Source organism: Eptatretus burgeri, chromosome 13, assembly GCF_056783735.1.
Source record: "Eptatretus burgeri isolate ZD-2024b chromosome 13, Ebu_testis_v1, whole genome shotgun sequence".
NCBI lineage: Eukaryota > Metazoa > Chordata > Myxini > Myxiniformes > Myxinidae > Eptatretus > Eptatretus burgeri.
The window spans coordinates 13900817-13917381 of NC_140973.1; the positions used below are offsets into that span (position 1 = coordinate 13900817).

A 16565-nucleotide genomic window follows, 5' to 3' on the forward strand; every position below is an offset into this window, starting at 1 on the left:
TCCATGGCCATAACAATATATAGATACGTATGTAATATATATATGTATATGTATATATATATATATATATATATATATATATATATATATATATATATATATATATATATATATATTGTTGTGGTTGAGGAAATTCGCAAACCACCAATCAGGTCCCGTAGGTGAGATATCTCTGTAAGTACATGTGTAGTTAGCCCCAAACCCGTTGTTTAGAGGGAATAAATGTGATTCATTCGGGCTGCGACCCTTTAAGATAGCCGTTTTTCTGTTCTATCTTTATTTTGAACCAACCACGTCTCAACCTCCATCACACAACAACCACCAACCGCAACCCCGCTTCACAACAACAACAACGCCAACAGCCACGACCTTTACCTTCACAACTCGCTCTCACAAACATCGCATCACCACCATTCCAAGCGTCACCGTGGCCAGGGACCGCCACTTTAGACCCTCCACCACCTTCGCCTCTCCTTCTGCGGTCATTCCCACACCACTTGTGAACGCCGAGCGTCAGGCTGTTCTGGCCTCGTACAGGGCGCGCGCTGAGCCGCCGGTGCAAAAAGCGGCCTTTCCGAGGAAAAGTCAGATCAGGAATGATACACGCCAACTTCTGTTCCGTCCTATCAGCGAGCGCAGGGCGATTTGGCCCCGGCTCCAGGCGCGTCGGAGTAGAATCGATATATGCAAATTCGAGGATCAGGGGAGGTTCACGCCCACTTTTCCTCCGTCCAATGGGCGAGCGTGGCTCCGCCCCCGAGCTCATCCTGATCCGGAAATTTGCATATGGGTTCTCCTGCCGTACTATAAAGCGCCGAGCGCGGGGCGAATTCAGTCAGTTTCTGTTTCGGGCTCGGGCGAGTTGGAGAGGTGTGGCGGCGGCGGAGTGTGGCAGCAGCAGTCAAGACGAGTCTGGAGGAGAGTCGGTCTGTCGGGGTTCGGAGTCTGTCGGGGAGCTGCAGAGAGGGGAAGCCGGGAACGCGGTCGAGGTCGCAGTGGAGTCGCTCGTCGCGGGACCCAAGCAAGCCAGCTATCCTCTTTCCCCAGAGCATCAACAACCCCCCCTGTTTCCCCCCCGCGCTGAGATCGTGCGAAAAGGGGGCCCCGTTCCCACCCCATTCCAAGCAGTGCCAACGAAACCTGCGGAGGAGCGCAGAGTCGGGGCACCGCCGCGGCATTTGGGGCTAATCACAAGACGGGTAGGCTCCACGCGGTCTCGCGCCCACAGCCCCGTCTGCCCCCTTGTCGTTGAGGGTGGCCCTTTTTCTTTTGCTTTTGAGTATATGTGTTGTCGGCGCCGTCTGTGAAGTAAAACTGTGTAAGTGTTGCCGTGTGCTCGCGTAGTCAGTAGTAGATCTGCATTGTGTTTCTTTTGTTGCAATTGCTTTTGGTGCATAATTGTTGTGTTTCTTTTACATTTGCTTTTGGTGCATAATTGTTGTAATTGTATATGTGTGCTTTCTGTTTGCCGCGGAATAAATGTGCCTTTCGCTTCGTCTTTTCTTTAATTGAATCTCCATCTTGCTTCACATAAAAGGTTGGTGGTGGGCTTAATATGCCCGATAATTAATCGGAACCGTCGAGGTCGACGATATAACACCGCTCGGTTATCCTGATAGTATGGAACGGGTCACTTAAGTGGCCCGTGTCCAAAGTCGACCTGCGGCGAGGTGCGATCGCCCGGTCTACCCTCCGTGTGGGTACTTAGGTAGGTCGAATTTGGCGAACAACCCTATCCCACGCGGGGGGCCGATTGGCATGATCGTGGTGAGGCCTAAAGGCCCACCCGTGACTAGTTCCCGGCGTTAGTCCGAGAGAGTCACGACGGGATTGTCCGTCCGGTGGGCGACGTGCCGCGATTCGAGTTACGTGGCCGCTTGCACGCCGGCGGGCGCGAATCCGCAACACTGTTGTCAGGAGTGGGACACAAACCCATCCCCCTCCTCGCGGCACTGGTGTCGGAGAGCGGGAAAACGGGCTCTCCTGTCTCCAGCTAAATTCACAGGAATCGGTCCAGGCGTGATAGGAGCGACCCCCGATTCCCTCCAAATTACGAGCGATTCAAATTAACCCTTTACGAGAGATAAGATGGCGTCTCAAGGTGAGCGGGAGCCGGGGGTATTAGAAATGGATTTAGAATGTGTAGAATCCATGGTCCAGGATGAAAACCCCGAGCAGGAAATGTTGGTTGTGCAGGAACACGAACTCGCCCAACTTAACTCAGAGCCCGAAATAGGTGCGGCAGCAGCCGCGGTGTATGACACCTCCCCTCCCCCTCTCCGACAAAACCCCCCAATCCTTGCCGAATCGCTCAGCTGAGTGCGCCCGACATGGCCCGGCTATGCGCCATGCTGGCAGGAATCAGTGGGGACATGAACGACATGAAAAGAAAAATGGATACAAACACAAACGAAATGAAAACGAACATGGAAACAAACGCACTCAAAATGAAGGAAGAAATGAAAGAACTGCGGGGTGAGACGCAGAACATGGGCCAAAACCTGCAGGCGGGCATGAAGGCAGTAACCAGGGAGCTTAAAATGGCGACGCCATGTGTGGGAGCGAACGAGCTGGGAGGGGGTGCAACGGCTGTCAGGCCCGCAGTGGGGGCGGGTGACAAAATAATTTGGGGGGCGTGTTGGGCGAGACTGGTAAAGGTGACGGAGAGAGCAACAGTAACGGTGACCGAAAGGGAAAAAAAATTAATGGGGAGACCGAAACGTGTGAGACGAGACACGTGGTGACGACGGAAAGGAGGAAAGAAATAATAGTTGAGACAAGGCAGATAACAAGGGAAGAGGTGACTGAGTTGGCAGAGACACGGGAGATGGGAATGATAGAGGGAAGACTACACGATGAAGACGGGGTTAGAGACGCACACACACACACACACACACACACACACACACACACACGGAGGTAGTGGAGGACAATGGGGGTGAGCTAGCGGACTGGGTGGAGACCCAGTGCGAGCAGCTGGATGGCCTCCTCGAGGAACGAGGGGAGGGAGTATGCCCCCTTGAGGCGAGTCACGACCAGGTGAAGTCGGTCGTGTCGAGCGAGGTCGAGGGGAGGAGTGCTGTGGACAGGTGCACGGAGAGCTTGGGTGGTATAGACGCCCCGGAGCCCCCTGTGGGGACACAAATCCCCAGTGTGGTTGTCCCGGTGTGTGTGGTGTCGAGGTGTGTGTTCACGAGTGTGGCGAAATGCGTGCTGCAATGCACGCATAGTGCGGGTGAAAGGGCGTGTGTGAGAGCGACCGGGTGGATGACAAAGACCCCGTGTGTGGATGAGACCCCAGGTGTGAGTGCGCCCCCGTGTGTGAGTGGTGTGGTGGCAAGTGTGCCGAAGGGCGTGCTCCCCAGCTCGCCGTGTGTGGATGAGACACCGCGGGCGAGTGCCCCCGCGTGTGTGAGTAGTATGGTTTGTGTGAGGGAAATGGCACGAGTGAGTGAGTGGCCGAGTGTGAGGGATACAAGGTCGCTGTATGTGAGGGAGATGTCGGTCGGCATGCGTGAGCATGCAGCCGCGTCTCCCGGTGGGAATGTGATGGAATGGTGTATGAGCGTCGTAACACGCAGGTGTGCGTGGTTGGAATGGCGACGACAACGGCGACAGAGGGACAAAAGCCGAGTAGCGGCTGTAGCTGTTTCGGGGACCGTGCCGGGTTCACCCAGCAGCGAGCGCGAGGTCCGTGCTGTGCAACGCACAAGGCCCCCACGTTCTCGCTTGCGGGAGTGAAGTCCCGGTCCAGAAACGCACGCGGTGGATTTGCCGATCCCGCGGACGGACAAAGTTTCGGCAGGATAACGAATTTGGACCGGACGGGTTCTCCACGCGATCGTGTGTGTTAAGCTCCAACGGGCAGAGCATGTGTTCGCGTGGGGAACCCCTCGAAACGTGGGGCTTGTGTTTTTTTTTATGCGCCTGGTGACGTCATGGCTGCGTGTGTGTGTGTGTGTGTGTGTGTGTGTGTGTGTGTGTGTGTGTGTGTGTGTGTGTGTGTGTGTGTGTGTGTGTGTGTGTGTGTGTGTGTGTGTGTGTGTGTGTGTGTGTGTGTGTGTGTGTGTGTGTGTGGTTGGAATCCGGCAGGAGGGTGAATCCCTGCCGGATGGTACCGTCCAAGAGGGACGTGAACGGCTGCCATGACGTCACGCCACAGGTGCGCGGCTGTGAATTGCCGCGCTGGTGCGCAGGTTGCGAGTTGCCGCGCTGGTGCTGCGCATGTGGGGGAAAAAAAAAAAAAAGCAAGCCTCGCTTTCGGGTGAACAGGATTTCCCCGGGCAAGGGGTGGAAGACCCCCTTGCCTGGGCACAGGATGACAACTAGTTAGGGGGAAGGGTTAGTGATAGCTAGACCAACTTCGTGGGGCAGGGGTAAGTCCTCATGGAGTCCGTGGAATGGATTAGTTAGAGGGATTGTAGTCAGATTTAGGATTGGGAAATGATTTCTAGAGGTTTGAGGACAGTGACAGACTTTGAATGTGTAGAGGGGACGTAGTATAGCTACGTAGTGTTAAAAGGAACGTGCTGTAGTGTAAGGGACTACGTGGGAGCACGAGTTAGTTAGGGGAGGTAGTTAGAAGGGTGGCAGAATTCAGCGGTGTGCATGTTGAAGAGTTGGTGAGTTGTGAGGTGAGTACATGTTGAGTGAGTGAGGCCATCGGGTCTGTGTGAGTGGAGCGAATGTGGAATGCATGGTGCGATGAGTGATTGGGGGGAGGTGTGAATCCCGCCCAAGGGACCCCGGGGTCAGTGTAGAGTGAGTTCGCTGGGTTAGTCAAATTGAAAAATGGAGGTCGTTTTGTTGTTGGTGGGAAAGTAGGCTCGAAACCCGTTTGGAGGGGTGCAGAAGCCCTGTTGACGGGCTGGGAGCGTGGCTGCGAAAGGTGAGTATCGCTGAGTGGGTAACCCGGGCACCAGGCTAGTCGGCCGGAGTAGGACAAGGGCCAATGGGGGGCTGGGATAGCGTAGTGGGCACGGGTGCGTCTGCTTGGTGCGGGGGCCCGGGGCGCCATGAGCCGCGTGGGCAGTGTTGTGCGCATGGGTGACCCTCGGAAAGGGGCCCGGGAAGCCAGCCTGCCACGTGTGCGTTTCAGGGGAGGTGCCATGGGGGGCACTCCCCGGTGTTTAGGGAGCTGGTAGGCTCGGAGGCAGTGTAATGTCCGGGGGTGCCAAAGTAGGGGAATCGGCAGAGGGTAGTGCCTGCCAAGAGGAGCCACGCGTCCCAGCCATGAGACCGTGTGAGGGCACGGAAAGAAAATTGGGGGGCGAGGCCCGAAATTTGTGAGGACACCAACACAGGCGACGGGAATCTGGGTTTTTAGAACCATTAGTTTAAGCGCGAGGCGCTTGTTGAAAGCCCCGGGGTAGTTTAAAGTTAAATGGTTAGGGTAGATTAGGAAGTGTACCCCTCCGCACCATCCATCCCTTCGCTCTCGTTGTGGGCCGCTGGACCCACTTTGTGTTAAGATCGCTGAAGTCTGGGGAGGCCATCTTGAGGCTTCGTTGGGCCTCGACACAGGACGCTAGCTCTCCCTTATTCCCCTCCGGGAAGGGAACGTAGGGGTTGGGAGTAGGCTAGTAGACAGGATAGGTTAGCTGAACAAGGACGATAAAGGGGGTTAGGGGACGATTTATTGAGGGGAAGTAAAAATAAAAACAACCAAAAAATAATTTGGGGCTAAATTGGGTTTTCCAAATTAAGGGAGTGGGTATGGACAGTGACAGGCAAAGGCGATAGGTGGGAGGGAGGCTGTAGGGTAGGTCCGAGCCCGCCTTCTGAGTGGCCAGCACCACCGCACTCCCTCCACTGCAAGGCAAAGGCCGGCCCACTTCATCGGCAGCTGTTTTGCTGCGAGGCCTGTACCGGCCGGATCGTCTGCAGCTGTTTCCTGCAAGGCCTGTGCCAGTCGGATCGTCCGCCGGCTGTGTTTGCCTGCAGCGGCCTGGTTCTGCAGGCTGTGTTTGCCTGCTGCCTTTGCCATGCCATGCCCACTGCCATGTTCACCAGCCATGTTCACATGTAATATTTATATATATATATATATACATATATATATATATATATATATATATATATATATATATATATATATATATATATATATTGTTGCGAATTCTGAAAACAATAGCCTGGTGTTGGCGCAGTGGTAAGGGCAGTGGCTTGGGACCCAAGAGGTCCTGAGTTCAAGCCCTGTTGGGACAATGAATTAATATATGTATGTATATGTGTATATATATATATATATATATATATATATATATATATATATATATATATATATATATATATATATATATATATATATATATATAACCTAGTCGAAAACACCAGGGGTTGACTCAGCCTGCCATCCTTCCGAGGTCAGCGAAATGAGCACCAGTTGTACTGGGCCCGGTGTATGCCCCGGTTAGAATAGGTGTACCATATCCCTGTGTGTCGTAAGAGGCGACCAGGGTTACGTCAGGAAGGGCATCCGGCGTAAAAACCTATGCCAAATCATTATGCGGACAACAAAACGAATTTCCATACCGGATCGGTCGAGGCCCGGGTTACCAACGACCGCCACCGGTACCGGTGGTCAGCAGGGTACCAGTGGAAATTGTGCTACTGCTGGGCGAAGGAGGATAAGGAGACGGGGAAGGCGAGTCCGGAGGCAGTGGGAGAGGGGGAAGGGTAGAAGTGTGGAGGTGAGAGTTGGAACTCTGAATGTTGGGACGATGACTGGCAAAGGGCGAGAGTTGGCTGATATGATGGAGAGATCGGGAGAAGGATGTTGAAGATGGAGCCGCCAGGCAGGAGGAGAAGAGGAAGGCCAAAGAAGAGGTTCATGGATGTGGTGAGGGCGGACATGCGGGTGGTTGGAGTGTCAATGGAAGATGTGGAGGATAGAGCGAAATGGAGACGGTTGGTCCGCTGTGGCGACCCCTAACGGGAGCAAGCCGAAAGAGGAAGAAGAAGATATATTGTTGCGAATTCGTGCCCGCCGGCATGCGGACGGCCACGTGACTCGAATCGCGGAACGTCACCCACCGGACGGACAATTCAGTCGTGACCCTCTCGGACCAACGCCGGGAGCTAGTCACGAGTGGGGGTTTAACCTCACCACAATCGTGCCAATTGCCCACCCACACAGGATAGGGTTGCTCGCCAAATTCGATCTACCCAAGTACCTGCGCGAATGGTCGACCGGGCAATCGCACCTCGCCGCAGGTCGACTCCGGACACGAGCCGCTTGGGCGGCCCGTTCCGTGCTATCGGGATAACCAAGCGGTGTTATCGCCGACCTGGACGGTTCAGATTAATTACCGGGCATATTAAGCCCACTACGAACCCTTTACGTGAAGCAGGATGGAGGGTCAATAAAGAAAAGACGAAGCGAAACAGGAAAACAGTTCACACAATGCACATTTATTGCGCGACACACGGAAAGCACACATTTACAGCCAAACAGTCAAAATGCACATATAGCAGTTAAAACGAAAGAAACAATGACGCAGAGTTACTACCGAATACGTGCACATACGGCAACACTTATACAGTTCTACTTTACAGACAGCGCCAACACACATTTACTCAAAAGCAAAGGAAAGAAGCCATCCTCATAGACAAGGGGGCAGACAGGCCTGGAGGCCAATATGTGCGCGTGACCTGGAGGAGCGGCCAGGTCCGCGAGACCAGGGGGGGGGGGTCCTACCCGCGTCCTCGTGATGTGTTGGTGGACGAGCCGCAGATGTGGCCGCATGGCTGTGCCCCGACTCCGTGCTCCTTGGTGGGTTTCGTTGGCACGATGTTTAGAGTGGGGTGGGAACGGGGCCCCCTTTTTGCACTATCTCAGCACGGGGGAAAGGGGGAATTGTTGATGCCCTGGGGGAGGAGAATGGCTGGCTGGCTTGGGTCCCGCGACGAGTGATCTCACACCGCGACCTTGTCACCGACCGCCGTCCTTTGCGCCTCGGACCCGAGCTCCTTTTCCTCTTCCCGCAACTCTCCTCAGCCGACTGCAGAACCCAACTCGATGCCACACCGATGACTTCGCCACCCGACTCCACTCTCTGCCACACCGATGACTCGACTCGCTCTGCCCTGCCGACACACACTGCTACTGCCACACTCTCCTACTGCCACACTCTGCTACTGCCACACTCTGCTACTGCCACACTCTGCCACACCGATGACTTCGCCACCCGACTCCACTCTCTGCCACACCGATGACTTTGCCACCCGACTCCACTCTCTGCCACACCGATGACTTTGCCACCCGACTCCACTCTCTGCCAGGATGACTCTCTTACCAAAACTAAAAACTCACTCTGCCTTGCGCTCGCCTTCTTATAGGCCGGCAGGAGAAAACAATATGCAAATATCCGGATCAGGTTGACCTCGGGGGCAGAGCCACGCTCGCCAATTGGACGGAGGAAAAGTGGGCGTGAACCTCCCCTGATCCTAGAATTTGCATATATCGATTTCACACAGACGTGCCTGGAGGCGGGGCCAAGCCGCTCCACGCTTGCTAATTGGACGGATCAGAAGTGGGCGTGTAGCGTTCCTGATCCGAATTCTCCCTCGGAAAGGCCGCTATTTGCGCTCGTGGCTCGGTGCGTATCGCTGAACGAGCCCAAGACAGCCCGACGCTCATTGTTCACAGGTGGTGCGGGAATGGCCGTAGAAGGAGAGGTGAGGGTGGTGGAGGGTTTATCGGTGGTGGTTTGATGGTTATGGTGCCGTTTGGGAATGACGGTGATGCGATGTTTGCGGGATTGAGTTGTGAAAGTAAAGGTCGTGGCTGTTGGCGTTGTTGTTGTTCTTGTCTGAGGGTTGGAGCGTGGTTATAGTTGGTGACGATGGCTGGCGTGGTAGTTCAGGTGGTTGTTGTATGATGGCGGTTGAGACGTGGTTGGTTCAAAATAAAGATGGAACAGAAAAACGGCTATCTCAAAGCGTCACAGCCCGAATGAATCACATAAAATCCCTCTAGACAATGGATTTGGGGCTAACTACACATGTACTTAGAGATATCTCACCTGCGGTGTAATGCGAATTTCCACAGCGTAACAATATATATATATATATATATATATATATATATATATATATATATATATATATATATATATATATATATATATCTCTCTCTATTATAATATCAACCTTGCACACTAAAAACTTGGCTCGCAGTCACACGATCCCTATGAAATTGCTGTGGCAATTAGTGGACATGCCGACAATGTTTGGGAAGTCTTGGCGTTCCATAGTACTACTTGCATTTTGCACTATGCGTATTTTTGTCATTCCCCGTGTACGGTCTGTCGTCTGCTACCAGCTATGTTGTACTGTGAGATGATGGAAGCAGATGGGGAACCATGCTTGCGGCTGCATAACGGATGATAATTGGCTGAGCGAACCAACTTTAAGCGCTGCACCCTATCGTATATCAGTCACATTAACCACTTGGGCTAATTTTCCCCAGGAGCGCTACCTCCGACCAAACCCGAACTGGATAAGTTAAGACACATTTCTTTACACCATATGGATTTAATCAAGCAAGCAAGGCAGAAAATGGTTGGAGATATGAGCAACAGCAAGCATACAAGAAATTGTGGGAAAGCAAGGACAGGCAATACAAGGACAAGCAATTATATACAAATATTACAAGCACGTATACATCTCACAATTATCCCCTATGCAACATAACTGCTTCAGATCTTAATCAGTGACTTAACATTCTGACTTATTTGGTACCAAGACATACACCTGAAGAAGTGAGGGATGGGGAAGGGATGACGAAGAAGAAATGGAAAGAAAATATTAGTGGGGGTTGTTTGTACACCTTGACACACCTTGCAACAACCTTGCTGGATTGCTGCCACCCAATGATCTAGCCTGATGATTCATATATTTCCCCCAAGGCTTCCTTCCAGATTCCTCTCTCCACTCCATTCACACTGCCAATCTCCGGGGGTGTCCAATGGTAACAGGCTGGTGTGATGTATTGCGAAGCCTTGGCGGGAACGCTGCCGGTGAGGTGAGCTGAAGTGGACTGCTCCGACATGGCCGGACGGTGAGGTGATCAACCGGGCTGAGCTGAAAGTTCCCAGGGTTTGGTGCAGAGATTTGTGTCTTGAGGTGTAGAGAAAGAAAGGCATGAAAAGGCATGAAGAGTGTGGAGAAAGCAAGCAGACTGGAGAGAAAAAAAAATAAAGAGAAAGGAAAGGAAAGAGGAGGGTGATCGTTCAGGTTGTGCGAAGGGAGAAAAATGTTGAAGGCAGACAGAATAAAGCCACATAATGACTCAAGAATTAATGACAAGTCCTTCTCTACATTTCTACCTTTATCTCGTTCACCCTCCACTCCATTCCTATGAGTGTGGACTGACCATCACCGCCGGTGAATGGCTCCCGTATCTCTGCCAAGCAACGGACCTGTCCTACCAATTGGTAGGAAAGGACCTCTGTGGTGGATCTTCTGGGAAGGGGGAGGGGGCGAGAATTGTTGAGTACCTGTTACTTCAGTGATTGATGACTTTCTCTCGAGGGGAAGCTGTCTCCCCCACCAAGTTTCCCGGTGAGGAAGGTGTATGGATATTGACACCCAGCATGATTATAAACAAAACCTCTCAAAGGGTGGAGGAGCTCCTTGTGAGTCAACGGCCACCCATGCCTGGTTCCCAACTATGTTTGCAGACATTCTGCTGCAGTTTGGGACCTCTTTCGAGGAGGTTTGTGGCAGGATGTGCACTCCAGCCACCATAAAACACTTCATTCTGCAACAGACGCAAAAACACCAAAAAAAAAAAGGAAAACTAACTCCATGGGGGTATCTCCTGTGCAGCTGCCCTTCGAAGAGCAACTCACCAGATGACAGGATTGGGGCAAAGTATGCGGGACCCCCATTCTTTGATGATCGGAGGAAACCCATGAGGAAACCTTTCTGAGTTGGGTTGTGGTGGTGTGTGTCAGGGTGGTGCTAAGTTGTCATCCACCAGATGTCAGTCTCCTCAGGTTAACTTTTGGTGGTCCCTTCGGGTGGATGCCCGGAATATCCTCACTCCAAGAGAGAATGATCACCTGTCTCTGCTGTCATCTGAGCTCCAGCATTTTAACATCAATATTGCAGCACTCTCTGAGGTTCGGAGACCGGATAATGGTGGGATCATGGCGAGTGGTTACACCTACTACTGGTCTGGTCACTCTGATGGTTACCATGCTCAAAGAGTTTCTGTCGCTGTGTCAACAAGCTGATTCCCATGATAATTGAGGTAACACCGGTCAACGAGCGTATTATTAGACAAAGGATTCGTCACTCTTTGGGTGTCGTTTCTGTGGTCTCTGTATATGCTCCGACCGAGGTGAGTGATCTCACTGTGAAGGAAATGTTCTATGCCATGTTCGAGTCATTGGTTGATCATTGCCCCCATATGCGATGCTCTTCTATTCTTTGGGGATTTCAATGCATCAACTGGCACTGATTGGGATGGTTATGAGACGTGTGTTGGTCCCCATGGGTCAGGAACTATGAACCAGAATAGCACGAGGTTCCTTCACTTTGCAAGAAGTCATGGACTTAGAGTGGCCGGTTCATGGTTTCAGCGCCCACAAGCTCATTGCTGGACTTTATATTCCAACGCTGGCGGTGTGGCAAAGGAGATTGACCATGTACTCATCGATGGTCACTGGAGGATGTTACAGAACTGCAGGGTCTACCTGAGTGCTCAGTTCCTCATACACACACACACACACACACACACACACACACACACACACACACACACACACACACACACACACACACACACAATTGGACAGTATTGGCTATTCCTGAAATGTAATACAATTTAAAGGATTTCTCTAAATGATGTTAATCTCAAAGCATGATTCCCTTTCCTAAAGTAAGAACATTAACCTGTAGGCAAACGAATGATTTTCCGACTGCACGGATCATCAGCTGGACGCCGTTCTTCTTCAAGGTTTCGGTCCTTTCAGCCCAGGAACTCTCCAAACGGCGAATGCACAACCTTGGTCACGAATCCACATCAGTAGATTACCTAACGTCTGGATAAGAAAGAAACAAACAAGCAGACTTGCTGTCGTAGATATAGATATGTAACCATGGATTGTTACATCTCGTTTGTAGAACCTTTTGAATGACAAACCCCATATGACAGACTAAGTAGGCCTATATTGGCCACAGCTCCTTATCCTGGATTTGATATCATGGCTTTATGCTGCTTGCCCTTGTCTCCATACTGACCACACTAATGACAACCAGAAAAGGTTTTGGCAAAGTATGAGCATTTCGTCACTGGCTCATGCTTAATGCATCGGTGATGGGGCTGCACACGTGTGCGTGGTGAGCACTGCTGTCGTGTTTTGATTTGTGGTGTAAGCACGCGCAGTGGCAGCGAGACCATCCGCTTATAAATACCCGCCATTGCGGTCCCCCGTCTCTGCTCGACATCATGGACTATCTGACTGATCAAACGAGCCGGTTCGTACACAAGAAACCGCCGTGATGTCAGTATAAGCTTCCACGCTGATAAACGTTTTATAGTGCTAGTGCTACTCATTCATAGACCACACTCAACTCATGTTATAATCATAATAATAATTACAATAATGATAGAAGTTGATACGAATGCAAGTCAAGTGTTGAAACTGGATTGAACTGCTAATTAAAGTTTGTGGGGTTTTTTTGGAGCACAATTTGCTCCATATCAACTCGTATTATACAATAAGAGCGAAGAGGTCTCAGAAAGGTCCATCGGTTTGAATGACAAGGTCAATCAAGTGATTTAACTCGACCTTTTTTCTGCACTTTTTCTACTACAATTTGAATGTGATTATTTTGAAATAGTGCCCTTGCAATAATTTAACTCTTTAACTGAAATTTTTTTTTTTTAATTCTCCATTGTGTCCAACCACAGATTTACAAATAAACCATATATATATATATATATATATATATATATATATATATATATATATATATATATATATATATATATATATATATATATATATATATATATATATATATATATATATATATATATATCAGGCTTGTGTGATTTAAATAAATATATGAGATTTTATATTTATTGCCATTTATATTAACATTCTGTACCAGGATTGGCAGGATGGCCTCGGCCCTAGATGTATGCACACTCACGTCTAAGTTGCTAGGATTGGCAGGATGGCCTCGACCCTAGAGGTATGTACACTCACCTCTAAGTTGCTAGGATTGTCAGGATGGCCTAGGCCCTCGAGGTATGTACACTCACCTCTAAGTTGTCTAACCTTTGTTTGGTTTGAATCCTGACCTCTCAGCTGTCTTATTTGAGTCATTTTGTTTTTTTTTGTCTCTTTTAATTAACTTTGGCGACACTGTTCTTGAGCAACTTCAATCAAAATATTGGTCTGCCCCGAGTAGATTTTAAAATTCGCACAATAACGCTTAAATATGCCATGAGAAATTCATCCATGAAAACGATCATAATGGGGCCAATGGCCCGACAAAGATAAATACTAATGATGATGATGATTATGATGACCCAGCTATAAACTGTCATCCTGGTGTTTCACGGGCAGGGTGATTCATCAATGTATGTGCCAATCCCTCGGATGAACATTTAACTGTCTGCACCATCTGTACGGATTAGTTGGTGGACGTTAAACATCTCAAGGTGTCCTTCACGAAGAGTAGGTGAGCTATCGTCAGCACTCTGAACAAATTGCAAATTCTGACTTGAACCTTAGTCTAATGTCAGGCCTGGCCAGCCGGTTCGTGAAATACTTGGTCCAAGCGTCCCCCGGCCAACCCCACAAGAACATGAGAAGAATTGTGCCCGTTAAAGTGGAATCAGATCTGAACTTTCTGTACAAAGGGAATTTTCGATGAAATCTCGCAAATGCTTGATACTGTGCTTTATTATTATTATTATTATTTTCATCAAAAGCTTGTTGGTTTGTGTGTCCTGTGCACACAGCAGAGTTGTTAATAGATGTTTGATTTGTTCTATCATTCCAGAGTTAAAAAAGACAATTAAATCAGATTGATTGACTGAGAGCTGACTGCAAACCAGTGTGCACGGTGCTTTGGGAATTTAAAATGAAATATGTATTCAATTGACAAAAATGCGTTTAAGGCCTATTTCGCGGACTCTCCCATCTTCTGCACGATACGGAGAGTGCAGCATTCGCATTAATTTACTTGTGTTCTCCATAGCCGAAGCTTCACCGAACAATTGCAAATTGCAAGATAAACCCACAGTAATTTAATCTACATTGTACGTGTTATTTTTCAACAAAGTAAAGATGATTTTGGCTGTGCGCTACTCTGTGTGCCCATGTTACATGTCAAAATCACCGTTTATCTGCTGTGCTGACTCAAATGTGTGTCCCATTTTCAGACATTTCCATATCCATCCACCCATACATGCATGCATACACCTATTACATGGGATGGAGAGTGAGAAAGCCATGAACTCTTCATTCGAGTGCTTTAGCGAAGTTAACGGCACAACACACTTGCACTTGCTTATATCTGCAACGGTGGTAGACCGCTGGTGAATTCAATTTGCTCGCTCTCCATCCACGCGGTGATCGCACCTGCGGATTAACCCCATTGACTTTCAAATGCCGCCCGCCGGCCTTTCGAGGTACTCACTCTACAGACGCGAGGGACGACGACGAACCGACTAGCCCAGACACATCGTTTAGCCTCTGAGCAGAGAGAATTCGAGACTCTGTCTGCCACGGCTGGGTTTGTGCTCGCGGGTGTAATTTAATTTTTTTTTTCCTGCAGAGGTGTTTTGTTAACCTTTTTATTTATATATTATTTCATGCTACTTTCTCCCTCTTATCCCCCTCTTCCTCCTCCTCCGCCACCACCCCACTCCTCCAACCATTTGACACACACCATACAAGGTATTCCAAAGTTTGTGCTTGGGATACGGCAATCTCACTTTTTTTTACTGCAACTTTATGCTGTTTTTTTTTTTTTTTTCTCCACCAAAAGTTTTTATTTGTTGATTTAGCTATTGTAAAGTACACGCTGAAGTGTGCCAAGTACCAAAAATTTCATCTTATTATATATTGGCAACTTGCAAATTGCTATGGTATCGATGTGAGAGTTCTATCTGAAACACCTTCCATCCGCAGAGAGAAGCATGGATGGCTGAGTTTACATCATTGATAGACGCCATATACTGTTGTACTCACATCAGCACTTTTTTAGTCCAGCTCTGCTGTTTATATCTGATTATACAAAGCTTCCCATAAAAAAACATCACGTTCTACGCTAACCATATAAATTGGACGGCATTCGAATGCGACGGCGCACGGATTTCTTTCTGTTGAGGGGATCCCGCAGAGTCCCCTTGCTTGCTTTAGCCCTGGGTGATTCATATTGGAACCCCCTGCAAATCCGTGGGACATGAAAAGTTCATGAGCCACTTGCATGAATTATGCATCCCAGTGCGATCAGAGCGGCGCTTCTGATTAATTACCCTGGACAGAAATAAATAGGGATGATAGTCTCTGTTGCTGTTCCAAATTAGAGCTGCTACATTATACTGTACACAGGGGTTCCTTGAAGCAAGGAAGAGGAGGAGGTAGTATGATGCTATGTCCCTGGAAAAGTGAAGCCTTCATTCGTAAAGTTATGCAAACCAACCCCTGTAATTGATTCATTTGTTTTGACAAACGGCCATTTGTAAGGGACATACACTCGAGGAAGTCTATATTTCCTAGATCCTTCATTCCCAAAGGCTCATGGAGGAACTTGCACATGGGTCACATGGTGGACAACGAGATTTGCGAGAGACGTCAGTGTACACTTCTACGACATGAATTACAAGGACAATGGGAGACAACCGACAAAACAACACTGCATAATGCGATATTCCATTAACCGAGGATTAACATCATGAGCTATGTGCTTGTTTGTATGGTAGAGTGCTGAAGAGGCCAAAACAAAACTGCCAAACACCTTTTCCTTTTGGGTTTTTACTCATTGGTTGGACGTCGATGAAATAGTAGTTAAATAATGATAAGATTTACTTACAGGCTTGCTATAACATGCTGTGCATTGTCACACTTTGAGAGAAACCATAGTGATTACAATGCAACACCAGAACTCCCAAAGCGCAGTCCGAGAGATTGTGCAAACAAAGAAGTCTTGAACGAAGTGACCCACTGATTGTGTGAGACATGCTTACTCTCTCATATTACTTGCTGGTACGATCTGGGTTAATACTGCAAGTACAGTGGCCAACGCCGTTGCTCTAATAGATCTGTTTCATTACAGATGTAGGAACATTCAAACAGCAGGTGAACTGGAAAAAAAAAAAGAGACTTGACCAGCCTATTGGAGTTTATCATAGGATGAGGAGCTCCCGAAACTGATGTTGAGGGATGCTTTGCATACTTGCCTAGAATCAGGTTGGCAAGAGTGGGGCAGCCATGGGCATGCAACGTCAGCCCCCGATCCACTCGGTCGAGAGAGAAACAAGTCTTTAACCACTCGACCAAACAGCCGGCTAGCAGGCGAGCATTTCCATTAAA

At 49.1% G+C, this 16565-nt stretch overlaps 1 long non-coding RNA gene across 3 annotated transcripts in view; it reads left to right on the forward strand.

The window, feature by feature from the left end:
- LOC147013878 (uncharacterized) overlaps nt 1-16565 on the forward strand; it is an 83165-nt gene that overhangs the window by 8846 nt on the left and 57754 nt on the right. For all 3 annotated transcript variants that reach the window (XR_015050544.1, XR_015050545.1, XR_015050546.1), the window contains exon 2: nt 13590-13704. This is a non-coding gene — a long non-coding RNA (uncharacterized LOC147013878). The remainder of the gene's footprint in view (nt 1-13589; nt 13705-16565) is intronic.